This window comes from Mandrillus leucophaeus, unplaced genomic scaffold (assembly GCF_000951045.1).
Source record: "Mandrillus leucophaeus isolate KB7577 unplaced genomic scaffold, Mleu.le_1.0 Scaffold934, whole genome shotgun sequence".
In the NCBI taxonomy this organism is placed as follows: Eukaryota; Metazoa; Chordata; class Mammalia; order Primates; family Cercopithecidae; genus Mandrillus; species Mandrillus leucophaeus.
Genome location: NW_012110186.1, coordinates 351,299 through 370,786, shown reverse-complemented (window position 1 = coordinate 370,786; position 19,488 = coordinate 351,299). Strand labels below are relative to the sequence as shown.

Here is a 19,488-nt window from a genome sequence, read left to right as displayed (position 1 = left end):
ATTCCACTTTGAGGGCTGGAGAAGATAAGATGAGATATCCCAGCTCAACCAGTGAGTCAGGAAAAAAGAATCAAGTTCCTCCTTCCACTTTTTAATTCATTCAGGTCCTGAATTGATCGGATGATGGCCACCCACATTGGGGAGGGCAATCTGTTGTAATAAGTCCACAAATTCAAATGTTAATCTTATTCAGAAACACTCTCCCAGACAGACCCAGAAATAATGTTTAATCTGGGTACACCATGATGAATCAAGTTCATACATAAAATTAACCATCACAACATCATTATGCTTAACCTACCAACCTACTCCCAGGAGTATAGAAAATGTTACTAAATATGATACCAGATGAGTGTTACAACTCAGTCAACCACCAACAGTTGCGGGAAGTCAGGGACCCCAAATGGAGGGACCAGCTGAAGCCATGGCAGAAGAACATAAATTGTGAAGGCTTCATGGGCATTTATTAGCTCCCCAAATTAATACTTTTATAATTTCTTATGCCTGTCTTTACTGCAGTCTCTGAACATAAATTGTGAAGATTTCGTGGACACTTATCACTTTCCCAATCAATACCCTTGTGATTTCCTACGCCTGTCTTTACTTTAATCTCTTAATCCCATCATCTTCGTAAGTTGAGGAGGATGTATGCCTCCTCAGGATCCTGTGATGATTGTGTTAACTGCACAAATTGTTTGTAGAGCATGTGTGTTTGAACAATATGAAATCTGGGCACCTTGAAAAAAGAACAGGATAACAGCAATCTTCAGGGAACAAGGGAGATAAGACTTGGAGTCTGACTACTGGTGAGCCAGACAGAACAGAGCCATAGTTCTCTTCTTTCAAAGGCAAATAGGAGAAATATTGCTGAATTCTTTTTCTCAGCAAGGAACATCCCTGAGAAAGAGAATGTGCCCTGAGGGTAGGTCTATAGACTGCCCCCCTTGAGGCAGCCGCCTTTTATGGTTGAAGCTGAAGGGATGAAATAAGCCCTGGTCTCCTGTAGTGCTCCCAGGCTTATTAGGATGAAGAAATTCCCGCCTAATAAATTTTGGTCAGACGGTTTGTCTGCTCTCAAACCCTGTCTCCTGATAAGATGTTGTCAATGACAATGTGTGCCCGAAACTTCATTAGCAATTTTAATTTAGCCCCATCCTGTGGTCCTGTGATCTCACCCTGCCTCCACTTGCTTTGTGATATTCTATTACCCTGTGAAGCATGTGATCTCTGTGACCCACACCCTATTCGTGCACTCTCTCCCATTTTGAAAATCGCTAATAAAAACTTGCTGCTTTTACGGTTTGGGGAGCATCACGGAACCTGCCGACGTGTGATGTCTCCCCTAGACACCCAGTTTTAAAATTTCTTTCTCTTGTACTCTTTCCCTTTATTTCTCAAACCAGCTGAGATGCTTTGGGAAATAGAAAAGAACCCATGGTTAAATATTGGGGTGGGATTTTCCCCCGATAACTGACAAATTTGTCAGGCTCTAGATTTATCTTTGTTTCTTTAATAAGCCAGAATCCCCCATAACTTTTTAATCTTTTAACTTCAGCCCAGTTCAATCACTTGGATATCTACCCTCCAGCAATGGTCATTTGAATTTATAACCATCCTATTAAGATAAGGAAATTGAAATCCACGCAGGATAAATGACTCATCCAAGGTGACACGGCAGAGAGCTAGGTTCAGAAAATACTGTGTTTCATGACTTTTAGTGCAATGTTTCTCTAGTCTGTGTCTTGTGGAGTCAAGGATCTCACTTTCTATTATCTTTGTTTCAACTTTCACATAGCCCATAGCAGGGTAAATTGTTTTAGGAAAATTTGCACCCAAGACAAAGTACATTGTACTATAAAAGGATAAGATATTAATGGTAGGAAGTGAAGAATCAACCAGTCATGAGGAAAACTTTTTTAAAGTAAACCAATTTATTTCTCATACACTCTGAAATGAGTGGATAATAGGCTATATGGTCATTTGTTCAACCTTAGAATAAGTTCTGATCCATATTTAATACCTTAAATATAGCCTTGAAATTGCATTCTGAATTGTATTCACCTTTAAGTCACCATGCCAACCACAATGCCTGGACATATAAGACACCTTATAAGTATGTTCTATATTGAATATGACCATCTTTCAAACAGGTCTGAGTTTGCAATTGAGTATACTTCAGCTGTATTCCCTTTAAAAAGAAACAAAACATTTTTGCTGTAAAATCTCAACAGCAGGAATAAAGAGATTATTTTAGTTATGTAGTGTGTATTTGATATCATGCTTCTTAAGTAGAAAGAACCCTTCAATACTCATTACATTGAATATTGAAGCTGATCTCATTCAACACAACACAGATGAGATTAGCCATTTGTAGAAGCAACCCTCTCTAAGAAGCGACTTTACATGTCTTGATAAGATGAATAAGTCTTCTAAAATCAGTAAGAGAGCCATGAAATTTTCTTTCCAATATTTTATAAGGGAGACTGTAATCAAGAATGTAAGTAATGATAGATAAGCTAGAAAGTAATTAATTGTGTGAAATAACCATTACATTGAAATAACAGAATCTTATGTTAAGCGATAAGAAACATTGTATCTTTTTTAAGTAAATACTAAAATCTGTCCGTGCTTATTTAGCAATAACTCAAAGGGTAGTCTGCCAGTTTGGTGATACTGCTTTTCACTGTTCAGCAGGTATAAACCTGAAATGCAGAAGGCCACCTCATCTACCACTACATGAACATAATATTCCCTAATATCTTCCAACTCCCTTTGTTTCACCTTTTGACTCACCACAAAAACCATCTGATCTCCAAAAACCATCTGATCTTATTTTGATTTCCCAAGAAGACTTTTTTTTTTTTTTTTTTTTTTTACTGGGAAGGAGCATATACTTGCCAGCTGATGCAAGTATTCTGTTACATAGTGCAGCGTGTTCTTCTGTGTAAGTGAATAAATTGACATTCTGGTTTATAAATCTGTTTCCTGTAAGTTTATTTAGCATTAATGAGTCCTCTAGAGCCTGACCATTCCTGGGAAAACTGATAAAATAGTACTCCTGGCTAGGCAAAGCCAAGGTCCGCACCCTGGCTCTGAAGTCCCTCCAGTGAAAGTTATATATACGCCATGTGCTCCTGCCGGAAACAGCAAGGCAGTCAGCCTCTCTCTTTACTCCTGGTAATTACAAGTGAGGCAAATCTCTTAGGAGGAAACTTCCAAAGTGAACAGGAACAGTGCATACCATCTTCATGCCTCAGAGATTTACAGCATTCAGTTATATAATAATACTTTGTAAGAGATAAGCCTGATTTATACTGTATAACCCAGTATTTCTCAGTATTCCAACTACTTTCATGTGACCCATATTAAACTTTCTGGGAATATACCATGGAAAACTCTATTTGTGGGATATTATAGTTCTAGGAATCCTGAAGAAGGCCTGGAAGTACAGCTTCTCCTCGGGGATTTTTATCTCATTTGCATCTTGATAAAAATAAGAATTTCTCAGCTATAGATCTCAAGAAGAATAATATCTGACAATGCCATAATAAAGTTAGTTTTATGTAGAACCTAGGTAGATTTGCTTCACACTAGTACTTGGATGTGCCTTGACACTGACATCCTTCTCTTTAGCTTCCTTTTCTATAAAGGAGCCCATTCTTAACAAGTAACCCACAATATACTGTTTAGAGAAGTTATAGAAGATCAGTCGGGATGATTCTGTCACCAAACTTTATTAGAGCTAAAAATGTACAACATCTGTCACATTCTCATGTGTTGGAGTCTAAGGATTTATCCAATAAGTATCACCCCTCTCATGCAATAGAGTTCTTAAAACTAATAGAGAAATAAAGGAATGGAGAGGAAGTCAAAGTATCACCTTATCTACTAGGAGACCAGATGGGAGGCCTTTATTTAGAGTCAGTTATTTGAACCTACCTACTGACCATTGAATTTAGGTTGAATTACTCACCTGGGGCCAGGCAGAATAAAGTTGGTAGAGAAAAGTCAGCCACAGGAGGTAGAGATAGTCTGTGTTTCTCTTTGAAGAGAAAAAAGTTTCCAAGAGGAATAGGCTTGGAACCTATTAGAGTAGGCTGACTTTAATCCTCAACTGAAGTGCCTGCATCTGGGGTAAAGGGAGGAAAAGCATAGAGAGACATTCTTCCTCTATATGGAAGATAAAATTAGGAATGGGGAATCATAATTTTCTTCTCACATACTGCTTCTTGTGGTAAGAGACCCAAGCTATAAAACCTAAAGTAAACAATTAAAAAAAAAAAAAACACGAAGATTTGAGCACAGTATACTTTTCCTACAAGACAAACCTGGCAGAAATTAGTTAATGGGACAAGACGACTACGTATAATGTGCCTAAAGCTGGACAAGAGAAAACAAGACCAAGATGGGACGAGATATAAACTTTAAAAAAGGCAGAAAGGTAAAGCAATTATTTTCTCTTCCTACTAAATGATGCACTGATATTGAAGCAATGATATTTGAGTGGTAGGCTGTCCTAAGATTTGTACACCATCTTTTTGTTTTGTTTACAACATTTTTTCTGTTTTCAAATATGTCTAAGGAATCACTGGTGTGCAAATTTGTATTTATAACAATCTGAATATTAAAAGTATTTTAGCTTAGAACATTGGGTCTTCTAAAATTAGTCAAAGGTTCACCTTAAATTATAGTTAGACAGATGATTTAACAAATGCACAATATTGCAGATTTGCAAATTATTTTATTAATAATAATGTTCCTTCTTCACATGGAATGTATATTTCTGCAAATGTATATATCTATTTATGCTTACTCAATAAGCACTTATTAGGTTCACAACTATAACAAGCTGTGTGCCATAACCTAAGATTCAAAATCAAATATGACAGTTTCTGCCCTTGAATAGTTTTGCTTCCCATAGGAAAAGAGACAAATCAATGATTATCATATAGCATGAAAGATGCTAAGGTAGTGGCATGTACAGGGTATTGTGGGAGACAAAACATCTATGTTAGACTGAAAGATGAAGAAAAATGGTGTTTGAGCTAAAGCATGTCTGTGTGTATGTGTGTGTGGTATTTTAACTTTTATTTTCATGCAATTTCAAAAAAGTTTGTTCAGAAACATTTGACAATAACTTGGAGATGTGGTGCCTGTTTACATTAACATCATTGAATGTATTAATTCCTTCACACAGGATCATACAGTTCTATGATCTGATCCACAATTTGTATTCAAATTGCGTCAATAATCCTAAAAATGTGCTGCATTAGTTTTTTTCCATAGCTCAAGGTCTACTCTGGATCACTTGTTGCAGTTTGTTGCCACATCTCTTCAGACTCTTTCCCTCAGTCTCTATCTTGACCTTGATCTTTTTGAGAAGAACAGAAAGTTTATTTGTAATTGAATTTACATTCCTTTGATGTTTCATATTGTTACATTCAAACCATGATTTGTGGCAGGACCTCCACAGGAATGATAGCATGCTCTTCCCAGGGAGCATGTGATGCCCACTGGTCCCAGGATTTGATCACTTGATTAAGGGGTTGCTCCCGTTAGACACCGTGAAAGTACTACTTTTCCCTTTGTAATTAAGGAGCGTTAATGATTTTGGCAGGGGAAATTTGGGTAATTCAAAACACTTGATTTTTAAAAATTTTTTTTCTAGTTTTTGACTGTTAATAAATAAAGCTTCTATGGAGAGTGTCAGGTAAGGCTTCCTAAATACATTGGGTTGTCAGGGAAGGTTGCAGTAATAAGGTAATTATCAATTAGAAGTGTAATGTGGAAACCAATTTGAGTGGGGAATTATTATTTGTATAACTTAGAATAGGTTTGGACTCAAGAATCAAAATTCTTAACCCAAAATAACAGAAATAATTTGTGCTTTATTACCTCCCGTAAGAAGTCTAGAAATACACTCTCCCAGGATTGGCCTAGTGGCTCAACTTTTTCATCAAATGACCAGGGTCTTTCCATTCTTTGGAACCATCATTCTTTATATTTCATTTGCCTTAGGTTTGTTTCGTTAGAGTCAGCATCTGCTTGACTGCTCCCTTGACTCTAGACACCATGTTTTTTGTTTGTTTGTTTGTTTTTGTTTGTTTGTTTGTTTTAGTGAAGAAAAAACTACACAAACAGTTAAAGTGTCTGCCACACTAAATGAGAGCAAAAATATGGAAAGAGATTTTGCTTCCGCATTCTTAAGGCAATACCTTTTATAAGAAGGTATATGCTTCAAAGTGTCCACTTCACACTTTTATGCACAATTAACTATCATACCACAAAATAATAAGAGTGTTTTTGCTTCTGCTTAATATGCTAAAACTATCTACTGTCTAAATGGGAATGTTCTCATCGCTTCCATAAATGGATGATATGAAGTCCCCTTGTTTGTCATATTTTACACAGGTCAATATCAATTTCTTTTCTAGTTCAGTCACAATCTTATTTGGTCATATATTCTAAAAATTAAATTGCAATTTTATCATTCACTAACACATAAAAAATAGAAGCAATTTAATTGAAGGAAGAAGGAAGAAAATGTGCACGATTTTTTTTCAGTCACTATGCTAGAGTTGATATTTATCCTTTCTCCTTCTACTTACCAACTTAATGTTATCTTTGTCCTCATTCAATGTTTGGGATGTTTGCTTGATAGGATAACTCAGGCCTTCCTTTCTCAAAGGTTCATGCTTTCATGGCTCTGTTGACGTAATTTATTACCAGTTTCTCAAACATTTTAAGTTAACATTGTTGTATGATAGACATTTGTGATATGCTGTAGATGATGCAAGCAACGTAGTGAACCATGTCATAATTGTAAATAAAATAGTTATTCATAACTGAGTCTTATAGAATCACTAAATATAAGGCAAGTAAATAGAGTACTTCAAAATTAATAATTACATTAGGAGTCAAAATGTAGGTGGAAAATTGCCTTAAGAGGAGCCAATTAGATTCTTTTTGCCAGAATTTATAAATCAAACCAAGAAATTCTAGTTTCAGTTGGGGTGGATCTCTTGCGCAGAGGAGATAAAAAATTTGAGATCATAGTATAGTGTACTTTAACACACATGGTAAGAAGTGGAGACAACCAATCTGCAGAAAAAGAAAGATAAAAAGATAAGAGAGAGAGAGAGAGAAGACATAGAGCACAACAAAACATTCCCTACATTCTGATGGTGTTTTTATGTATTACTATATACCGGGCTCTAGTCTTTCTAAAGGGACTTGATGTATTTCTTATCTTTGCATTATAAAATTCCCGTATGTGCCAGTAAGTAATTCCTCACAAACATCCCCATTAAAATATCTACTTAATTTAGCTAAAGTTATTACATTTTACTTGCATGCACTGACCTCTAACTCTAATATGTCTTCCTAAATTATTTTATCCTGAAACCTGCTTTCTGTCCCCTCACAGTGTGAAAATATCTTTACAGGAACAAGGAATGAAACTCATCAGTTTAACTTATTATGGAAAGCTATTTTGTCCATGTGATTTTGACACATTTACCTCAAATTCTCAGGAAAAAAATGCTTGCCAAGACTTTTCTTGTGTCAAAATATAAAATAATGTTTATTTTAACAAAAGACATGGGAGAGGCCTTTACTCAATAAATTTGTATTTAGTGCTTACAACCTGTAAAAAGCACCATAAATATTTGTGGAAGATAAAGTTTTATGCAATTTAAATGTGCTATGTAGCATTCACAAGAAGAGTATTTCACATGCAATTGATTGAGAGGTGACTGCATTTCAATATCCTACATACTTTTACATAAAAAACAGCAGGGAACCTATAAGTGTTACTTTGGAGAAGCTAGGTAAAAATTTAACTGTGTGCACAACATATTTAAATTCAAGTGAGCTGGGATATCTTAGAAGTTTGGTTATTTATTTTGGTGAATAAAACCTCTGACAAATATTTATAAATGCAAACTTGGGGAGAATTAAAATATGTATTATTTTTTCCATTGAAGCTTCTGTGTTTCCTGATTGGTCATTTTACTATGTTTGTTCCAGGTGGCTGTTTTGAAACATCTCTCACACATTCATATTGTGCTTGAAAACACATGGCAAAACCACATATTTTGTCTAGGGAAGTAACAGTAATTTTTCAATGGCAGGCAAAAGTTATGAAAATTACTTTTCAATGAAAGCTTCTTTCTCACACCATAGCTATTTGTTTTCACAAACTATGATTTCTTCACAAGGTTAGTTTTTGATGGTCTCCAGGATGCTAACTTACCATGGGGGTTACACTAGCTATTTTCTAAAATGGGTGTTCCACTGATATAACATATATTGGATAATTATGCTTCTTTTTATTTGACTTAATTACAATTCATTTGAACTTTTGCCCCAAGATAGTTTTAATGTAGAGGCCAAAATTTGAAACTTTTAATGAAATAAATAAATACACTTAGTAATATATTATTTTCCTGAAAGAATAAATATGCTTTCATAAATAAACCACTTAATAAGAGTTCCTAAGTTTTATCTTCATACTGTCAGTAATGTTTTACGTTGTTTAATGCATGAAACAACCCCACATATATATATGTATATACACACACACAAACACACACATATACACACACACACACACACATAAATACATTTAACATATACACAACCATACACAGACATAGCCTATTCGACACATTTTTTTGAGTGCCTACTATGATCCAGAAACTGGAAATGTAACAATGAGCAAGTCAGTTATGGTCTCATTCTCAGCAACCTTATATTATAGTGGGGATATGCAATGGAAAATAATCCATAGAAACTGTGAGTATAATCAGGGAAAAGTTAGGAAAGGGAAGATATGGAAGAACATGTTTATTTAGCTATCCCTCCCTTCATGATGTAACTTTTGCCTTCCCCTCTAGACACATCTGTATTTAGTTATAACCCTCAGAAACAATCTGTCCTCCTTTTCAAATCACACTTAACTCCCTAGTTAGGGTAGCTATTATCAAAAAGACAAAAACTAGCAAATGCTAGTGAGGATATAGAAAAAAAGGGAACGCTTATACACCGTTGGTGGGAATATAAACTGAAACAGCCACTATGAATAGTGTGGAGGTTCCTCAGAAACCACAAACAGAACTACCATATGATCCAGCAATCCCACCACTAGGAATTTATCCAAAGAAAAGGAAATCATTATATCAGGGAGACATCTGCACTCCCATGTGTATTGCAGCACTATTCACAATAGCCAAGATACGGAATCAAACTAGGTGTCCCATAACAGATGAATGGATAAAGAAAATGTGGTACACATATACAGTAAAATGCTATGCAGTCATAAAATAAATAAATAAATAAATAAATAAATAAATAAATAAAAAGATAAGGTCAAATCAGAGTGTGGTGGCTCACACCTGTAATCCCAGAAATTTGAGAGGCCAAAGCAGGCAAAACACTTGAGGCCAGGAGTTTGAGAACAGCCTGGGCAACAAAGCGAGACACCATCTCTACAAGAAATTTAAAAAATTAACCAGACTTGGTGATACATTGGTGGTTCCAGCTACATAGTAGGCTGAGGTGAGTGGATCACTTGAGCCCGGGAGTTTGAGGCTCCCATGAGTTATGATTGCACCACTGCACTCAGCCTGAGCAACAGAGTGAGATCCCTTCTCAAAAAAAAAAAAAAAAAAAAAAAAAAAAAGAAAAGAAAAAGGAAGTTTGCTTTCCAAAAAAAATACCACTTTAAGTCCCAGCTACCTGGGAGGCTGAGGTGGGAGGACTGCTTGAGTCCCAGGGTTTGAGGCTAGCCTGAGCAACAGAGTGAGATCCCTTCTCAAAAAAAAAAAAAAAAAAAAAAAATCCTATCATTTGGAGCAACACGGATGGGACTGCGGGACTGGAGGACATTATGTTAAGTGAAATGAACCAGGAAAAGAAAGTTAAACACTGCATGTTCTCACTCATATGTGGAAGCAAAAATAAACGTTGATCTCACATCAAGGGTCAGGCAAAGGAGGAGTAGGAAGATATTTGTTAAAGGATACAAAATTACAGCTAGGAGGAATAAATTCTAGTGTTCTGTAATATTGTAGGATGGCTACAGTTAACAAGGTATTAGATAGTCTCAAATAGCTTGAAGGAGGATATTGAATGTCCCCAACACAAAGAAATGATACATGTTTGAGATTATTGATATGCTAATTACCCTCATCTGATCACTATATATTGTATGCCAACTTAAAAAATACATATGTGTATATATATTTCATCTTTCGATATCTACAGATGGATGATTCCTTATATGTGAATTATTCATCTTTCTAAACTCCTATTCACTATGAAAACTCAGGTCTCTTTGCACTCACGCTCATGAGATTTGTACTGGACTTTTCCTGCAACCAAAAATGCATGAGGCAGGTGGTTTTAGATATGGGACAACAGACAAAAGGTAATCCTAAAGAGAAAAGAAATATGTGTTGAATATCAGGATCACCATAACATTTAGCAGTCCAGGGCTGCTAAAGTGAAATGGATGGCAATTTGGGGGCAGGATTCCTGAGAAAAGAGGCTAAAGGAAATGACCTCATATGTTTATTTGGAGTCACTAAAAGTTATAGCGTATCAATCAAAAATAACAAATAATAGCATTTCTTAACATCTGACCTATTCTATGTTTATTTATTTTCTTACTGATTTTCTGTGCTCACATGAACACAAGCTCTGTGAACACAGCTCTACTGTTCATACTGTATTCCTAGTAGAATAATATCTGGCACAAAGTAGGTGCTCAATAAATATTTATTGAGTTAAGTGACTCTCACATAACTGGAAGTCCTGAGAGAGAAAATTAAAATGAGGATTCCAACTCAGTTCCCCTGTGCTTCTTCCAGGTCAACTCTTGTATATGTATAACTTTGTTCTCCAGCTGGCCTCTCTTTTTGTGAAAAACATGATTTTCAGTAGCGTTCAGGACAGTCCATTTCCTAGTCTTCATGCAGTAGGAGAGAGGAAAAGCCACTCTTCTATTTGTGGAATAAAACGCCTCTCTTCCAGTGTGTTTGAGCTGTATCATGTCTTGGGTCAACTCACAGAATAAAAATAACCAAAGGCTGGAATACTCTGTGCTGACTGGATTAAATTTGAGTTCCTGAATCGATCACTGGCTTGATCGAGTGTGGAATGGGGATTAGATTATTATTAATAATTTAGCTTGATCAAGGGTGGTATCTGAGTTAGAAACAGAATCAGTCTTCCCTGAATCACACAGGTAGTATGAAGGAGGAATGGGTTCCTGAAGAATACTCCAGGTCTCTTAGGAAGGTGTAAGGAGACAATGAATGTTGAGTAGACAATAGAAATTGTCCATTATATTTTTTCTCTACAGATATATTTCAAAGATTTTATTCTAGAAGTACAAAAAGCATGAAAATAAAATATTCTAAGAGGAATGTATTTATTATATCACAAGGAAGCTGTTTAAAATGACAGATCTTTGAAGGCAATTTGGGGAACAGCTACTGACCTATCAAGAACTTGTAAGTTTGCCAGTACTGGAAGAACAGTACTAGATCTGTACCTGTTTTGTTCAACATTGTACTCACAGTCCTTAGCATAAAGAAGATGATCGGCTGGGCGTGGTGGCTCAGGCCTGTAATCCCAGCACTTTGGGAGGCCATGGAGGGTGGATCACCTGAGGTCAGGAGTTCGAGGCCAGCCTGGCCGAACTGGTGAAACCCTATCTTTACTAAAAAAAAAAAAAAAAAAAAAAATACAAAACGTAGTTTGGCATAGTGGTGGGCACCTGTAATCCCAGCTACTCAGGAGGCTGAGGCAGGAGAATCACTTGATCCTGGGAGGCAGAGGTTGCAGTGAGCCGAGATTGCACCACTGCACTCCAGCCTGGGCAACAGAGCGAGACTCCATCTCAGAAAATAAATAAATAAATAAATAAATAAATAAAGATGCTCGACGAATACTTGATGAATTAATGATTGTATTCACGCATTTGTTTTTGTAAAGATAAAGACACAAGCTTTGTATAAAAAAATCCGTAAGTTTCCTGCAGAGAAAACACAGCTATACCTATATTATAAATGCCCCTTGCTTCCCAGTAGGATTATTCACAAATCACTCTATTTATGTATATGAATTAAGACTTTTCAGAGTGACTCTAGAGGAAAATACAATAAAAATCCTAGGAGATAAAGATCTACCATTTTGCCACATGGTGTTTTATTTGTTCTATCTGTTTTTGCTATTTTTTCCCTCTTTTTCTGATTTATCTTGTGTTAATAATACATTTTATGATAACCAATTTTTATCTCCATTATTAAATTATTTATACTTTTTCACAGTCCAGTGATCTGTGCTTTTGATATATACTTTCAATTAATCAGAATCTTATTTTAAATAAAATCATATACTATTTGACAAGTAGTTTAAGGACCTCATAACTGTGTATGTCCAATTCTTCCCCCATTCTTTGAGCTATTGAGATCGTACATTTTCTTTTAGACACTCCATAAAGACAATATGTTGCTTGTATTTTTCTTTAGCCATTAAGTTATCTTTTAGAGCAAATTTTAAAATTTATTTATTTTCATTTATTCTTTACCAGTGCTCTTCATTTTCTTAGAAGATTCACATTTCAATCTGATAGCGCATTCCTTCTGCCCGTTGAATTTCTTTTAACATTTCTTGCTGTGTAGATCTTCTCGAATTATCTGATTTTGTTTGTCTTACAAAGCCCATATTTATACTTCATTTTCAAAATATATTTTTACTGGGTAAAGAATTATGGAAAGACAGTATTTTTTTTTCTCAGTGTTTGATGAGAAATCAGCTATAATATATTTGTTTCCCCGTAATTTGTCTTTTTTCCCCCTCAGGTTGTGTTAAGGGTTTTCTTTTTGTCTTTTGTTTGCAGCATTAATATAATACGATACACATGTGTGTGTTCACCACCCTGTCCCACCAGATCTCATTTCTTAAGGGGAGTCATTTACTCTGTTTGATGTTCTTTGAGTTTCCTGGATCTTTGCTTTGGTGTCTATTATTAATGTCAGAAATTCTTGGTCTTTTTTTTTTTTTTTTTTTTTTTTTGAGATGGAGTCTCGCTCTGTTGCCCAGGCTGGAGTGCAGTGGCGATCTCAGCTCAGTGCAAGCTCCGCCTCCCGGGTTCACGCCATTCTGCTGACTGAGCCTCCTGAATAGCTGGGACTACAGGAGCCCGCCACCATGCCCAGCTAAGTTTTTGTATTTTGTAGTAGAAATGGGGTGTCACCATGTTAGCCAGGATGGTCTCAATCTGCTGACCTTGTGATCCGCCTGCCTCAGCCTCCCAAAGTGCTGGGATTACAGGCGTGAGCCACCACGCCCGGCTCCATTATTTTTTTCAAACGTTTCTCTGCTCCATTCTCTCCTGATTCTCCTTCTAGAATCCCAGTTAGGCAATTGTTAGATTACTTGATTTCGTCTGACAGCTCATGGATGCTTTTTTCTCTGTTTATTGTTTGTGTTTATTTTTCCCACTTTTTTTCTGTGTTTCAGTTGAAGCAATTCCTATTGACCTATGTTCAAGTTCACTGAATATTTTTTTCACTCTGTCGAGTCTACTAATAAGTCAATCAAATACATGTTTTATTACTATACTGTGCATTTCTACAATTTTCATTTTGTTTCTTCCTTTTGCTTTCCCTCTTTTTGATAAAACTGGCTATATAACGTTAAATGTGTCCATCTTTTCCTTTAGAGTGTATAATATATTAATCATAGTAATTTGAAATTCTCAGTCAGATGGTTTCAACATCTGCACCATATCTGAATCTGGTGGTTCTGTTGATTACATTATGGGGGGGGGGTGTGTGTGTGTGTGCGTGTGTTGATTTTCCGTATTCTTCATAATTTTTTTTGTAGAAAACCATGTATTTTGTACAGGAGAGCATAGACTCAAGTACTTAGGGTTTAGGCTTTTAAATAAGCATATCTTTTTCATATATAGGATTGTGTTAACTAGCCAGGAGTTGTTCAGTGTTGAAATTGTCCTTGCTATGTTATACTGTGTGCTTGCAATGGCAGCTGGCTTTCCAAAATCTTTTTTCTCAATCTCTACTCCACCTTCCCCATTAGCCTTCCCTTTCATGCTGTACCACAGAGTGTATCTGTCACTTGCAACTTAACCAGCAGTATTCCATTATCACCTTACTTGGTGCTTTTTAGCTTGGTGGTGGGTAGTTAAGTTGGGAAAAATCCCTGGGTCTCAGTGATTTGGCCCTCAAAATGTTACTGCTCTTTTTCCAGCTATAGTTCTTGCTAAGAACATATTTCTGCTCCTTTTTGTTTTTCTTGTTCTCTTTGTCAGGTGCCATAGGCTTGTATCAGTGGCCTATGACCAATGGGTTTTGTTGTCTTTCCTGTAGATTAAAGTTTTGGTTCCATACAGGATCATTACCTCCAGCTCATTTTTCATGCCTGCTTTTCCTGTCCACCAGTCCTAAATAAAAGAAGCTGTCTCTTGACTCACCTTTCTGATCCTCTCACCCCCATACCTCCAGCTCATTTATCATGCCTGTTCTTTCTGTCCACCAGTCCTACATAAAAAAAGTTGTCTCTGGATTCACTTCTCTGATCCCCTTACTCCCATACCTTCCTGTTAACACCTACTGGGCTTCATAGATAAAAAGGCTGCTGGTGTGTGGGAGTCTCCTTCTCCCATATCTGTGGACCTTGGAGGCTTCACCCTCTCTACCAGTCTGCAGTTGGCACTCTGCCTCCAATTTATCAGTTATTCTGAACTCTTAGTGGTGTCCAGGTGACATCCACCTTAGCAAAGCAAATGCATATATCCTGTCTCTCTTCACCCGTCTCTCCCCGGTTTTCTGGTTAATTGATTGTTTTGTAATCTCAACTTTTGAACGGGTCCAAGAAAAGTTGTGGGTTTACAATTTTTCTAGCCTTTTTGTTTCCATAAGTGTAGAAGCAATACTCCTTCTAGCTTGCCATATCCTGGAGCAGAAACTGGATGTCATTAAGACTTCAGGAGAAAATATTTTGAGAAGAATTAAAAATTGTGCCCAAAGGCCTTAGATTCTTGATGAATCAATAGTCTTCTTTGTATATTGTGAAATTAGTGATCAAATACAAATGAATATGCGAACTCTTTTAAAAATATATTGAATTAGTTTATAAGTCCCATAAGGTGACATTCAGATGAATTCTTTTTATCTTTACAGTGCTGTATATATCACTTAGACTGTAATTTCTGTAAATTTAGTTTTTTTTTTAATTTTTAATTTTGAATCAGATTCTGGTTCTTATCACCCAGACTGGAGTGCAGTGGTACAATCTCAGCTCACTGCTATTTCCAACTCCTGAGCTCAAGTGATCCTCCCACCTCAGCATCCTGAGTAGCTGGGACTACAGGCACATGCCATCATGCCCAGCTAATTTTTGTATTTTTTGTAGAGATGGATTTTCACCATGTTTCCCAGGCTTGTCTCGAATTCCTGACCTCAAGAAATCTGCCCACCTCAGCCTTTCAAAGTGTTGGGATTATGGATATAAGCCACCATACCTGGCTTATTTTAGTCTTAATAAAGAATGCTGTTCATGATTCACACTGTTGACTAATCATTGGGTATTTTTTGGATAAATTTGAAAATCTCTAGGAATTGTTGCAGAATTTGTAGGTGAAAGCAACAGAATGCCATAACTGAAAGCATAAACTTTTTAAATGCAGTGGCTGACTAGCTAGTGAGATTTTACCTGAATCTTCTGGTTTACATTACTAACTTAGGTTTCCTACACAACAAGATCAAATGGAATCTAAAAGAGAGGGGACAAGCTACAAATGTGAAGACCATGGTAGTCTGAGAAGGCAAGAGATTAAAATAGCCTAAAGCGTGGGTGAAATCAGAAGTACACAGAGAAGACAGATATATGTTAAGACAAGGCATAGATGGTGGTTATGGCTAATTTTGCAAACCATTTATTTCTTTTATGTATTACTTAATTCTTCCACTTGGCCCTAGATGCTGTTTGGTGTTAGCCAATGTCGAACAGCTAACGAACCTGAGGAGAAAATGTGATCCTGGACCACCCAGAAAGAAATATTTGGTGATGCTAACACAAATTTTTAAAAAATGGGTTCAACTCTTCTTAGGTTTAGGTTCCTGTAAATAATTGTGACTCAGCTAAGCGTTTCTCAAAGGTCTTGTCCAATCAACCTAAGGTTTAGACTGCATGTGTAGAAAATACTATACTGTTTGTGTAACTATGATTAATACAAAGTGTTATGTGTTTTTTTAAAAAAAGATTTCAACAGCAACTTAGGGATTTAGTTCCGTGAGTCTATTGTTAGAGAAAAATATTAAGTAAACAGAGAGAATTTAACTAAAAGGGAGTTTTAAATTGTTATTCTAGCACCTTGCTTTTCTTTAGCATGAACAACCATAACTTCGAATTCATAGACAGAAGTGTTAAGTTCTAGTTTGTTCATAGAAAGATATACTGTCACTAAAACTTGCGTAATAGGCTAACATTGATTTTCAAAGTTAAGTGAAAGGTACTGGAATGTTTCTGATTCAAGCAAGAGGTTCTTTGTACATTGCATCAAATCTTAGAATATAGAGGATACACTTAGAGACAATATTAAATTCAAGTGATTAGAAAACATTTACCCTTAAAATTCAGAGGAACCTTTCAGGCAACATGGCAGGCATGGAGGAGGCAGCAATCTTCGGGAGCCACCTGCCTCCTCTGGGAGTCACCTGAATGGAAACCTGGATCCAGACGACAGGGAGGAGGAAGCTGCCTCTACAACTGAGGAAGCAGCCAAGAAAAACAGATGGAAGAAAAGAAAGAGTAAAGGGGTTGCGGCAGGGCAGCAGGAAACGGATAAAGTATTAAGAGCCTCAGTGGATGAAGGAACAAGACAATTGGAAAGACAAGTGTTGGAAGAGAAAGAAAGAGATGATGATGATGAAGATAGAGATGGTAATGGAGATGGAGCAACTAGAAAGAAAGAAACAAAGAAAGAAAGAAAGAAGAAGAAGAAGGAGGAGAAGGAGAAGGAGAAGGAGAAGGAGAAGGAGAAGGAGAAAACAAGACAGAACCAAAATTCAAACAGACCCTCCCTCAGTTCCAATAAGTGACTGTATCCTAATAGTGTATTTCCTAAAGGACAAGAACGTGAATACCCACCCACACAAGATGGATGGAGAATTATGAGTGAAGAAAAGAAAGTGTTATATTAGGCTAGTGAAGATATTTGGAATGACTTTTGAGAAGCTGCACAAGCACATCAACAAGTTAGAAAATATGTAATGAGCTGGATCAAGCCTGGGATGATAGAAATCTGTGAAAAGTTGGAAAACTGTTCACACAATCTAATAAAAGAGAATGGATCACATGCAGGCCTGGCATTTCCTGCTGGATGTTCTCTCAATAATTGTGCTGCCCATTATACTCCCATTGCTGGTGACCCAACACTAATACAGTAGGATGACATCTGTAAAATAGATTTTGGAATCGGTATAAGTGGTAGGAATATTGACTATTGACTGTGGTCTTACTGTCACTTTTAATCCCAATTATGATACACTATTAAAATCTGTAAAAGATGCTACTAGTACTGGAATGAAGTGTGCTGGAATAGATGTTCATCTGTGTGATGTTGGTGAGGCCATCCAAAAAGTTATGGAGTCCTATGAAGTCGAAATAGATGGGAAGACATAACAAGTGAAACCAATCCATAATCTAAATGGACACTCAATTGGGAAATATAGAATACATTCCAGGAAAACAGCGTCCATTGCGAAAGGAGGAGAGGCAACAAGAATGGAGGAAAGGAAGTGTATGCAATGGAAACCTTTGATAGTACAGGAAAAGATTTCACGATGATATGGGATGTTCACATTACATGAAAAATTTTGATGTTGGACATGTACCAATAAGGTTTCCAAGAACAAAGCAATTGTCAAATGTCATCAATGAAAATTTTGGCACCCTCACCCTCTGCCACAGATGGCTGGATTGCTTGGGAGAAAGGAAATTCTTGATGGCTCCGAAGAATCTGTGACTTGGAAATTGTATCCACCATTGTGTGACACTAAAGGATCATACACAGTGCAATTTGAACATACCATACTGTTGCATCCAACATGTAAAGAAGCTGTCAGCAGAGGAGATGACTATTAAACATATTCCAAAGCAACTTTAACACCTTTATTTTCTAAGCTTTTTTGGAATACGTACCAGAATTAATTTGCAACATGTTGTCTATTTTAACAGTGGACTTGTATAATATTTTTATCTGTGTTTTAAAAAGAAGAAATTAGGCCATGCACGGTGGCTCACACCTGTAACCCTAGCACTTTGGGAGGCCGAATCAGGTGGATCACCTGAGGTCAGGAGTGTGAGACCAGCCTGGTCAACATGGCGAAACCGCATCTCCACTAAAAATACAAAAATTAGCAGGGCGTCGTGGCACACGCCTGTAGTCCCAGCTACTCGGGAGACTGAGGCACGAATATCTCTTGAACCCAGGAGGCAGAGGTTGCAGAAAGCCAAGATTGCACCACTGAACTACAGCCTGGATGACAGAGCAAGACTCCGTTTAAAAAAAAAATAGTAAAAAAGAAGGAATTTGATCAAAGGTAAACAGTCTAATGTAATGAACCAAATAAAAAACTTTCAGGACTTTCAAATGTTAACTGCTTTTCCCCTTTATATCTGGAAAAATGCTATAAAGCTCAAATTAGTTAGGAATGACTTACACCTTTTGTTTTCAAAACTAAGAGACGGTTTCCAGATATTTATACTCCCATATTTCTCGAATGCTTTGAATGACTACAATTCTGCATTGATACCCTCTATTGTTACTTTTTAACCTGCCTGGAATCTATTTTCTAAAAAAATAAAGATATTTTCAGATCTGAAAAAAAATCAGAGGAACCATAAACGTCATCAAGTCTAATCATATCCAAATGTGGTCCATCAATCAACCTCGGCAGAAATAATTGGAGAAGATTTAAAAATTCAGAGAATGTTGACCTCCTCTCTAAGATAGGATTCATAAATATTTTATCGTTGTCTGGAAAGTAACAGTCTATAGTTTAACCAATATTCTAATTTTGATTCATGATTTTAAGTAATTAAACTTTAATAATTGATATGGTTTAGATATTTGTCCCCTCCAAATCTCATGTTGAAATGTGATTGTCAATGTTGGAGGTGGGGCCTGGTGGGACGTGTTTGGTCATGATGGTTGATCCCTCATGAATAATTTGCTGCTGTCCTCATGGTAATGAGTGTGTTCTCACTCTGTGAGTTCACACGAGATCTGGTTATTTATAAGAGCCTGGAACTTCCTCTTCTCTCCCTTGCTCCTACTCTTACCATGTGACATAACTGTACCCCCTTCACCTTCTGCCATATTAGAAGCTTCCTGAGGCCCTCACCAGATGCAGATGCTGGTCCTATGCTTCCTGTATAGCCAGCAGGACTGTG

At 36.7% G+C, this 19,488-nt stretch overlaps 1 pseudogene; it reads left to right on the top strand.

Moving 5' to 3' along the window:
- LOC105532136 overlaps positions 1-18,177 on the top strand; it is a 47,884-nt pseudogene extending 29,707 nt beyond the window's left edge.
- Positions 18,178-19,488: the final 1,311 nt, after the last annotated feature.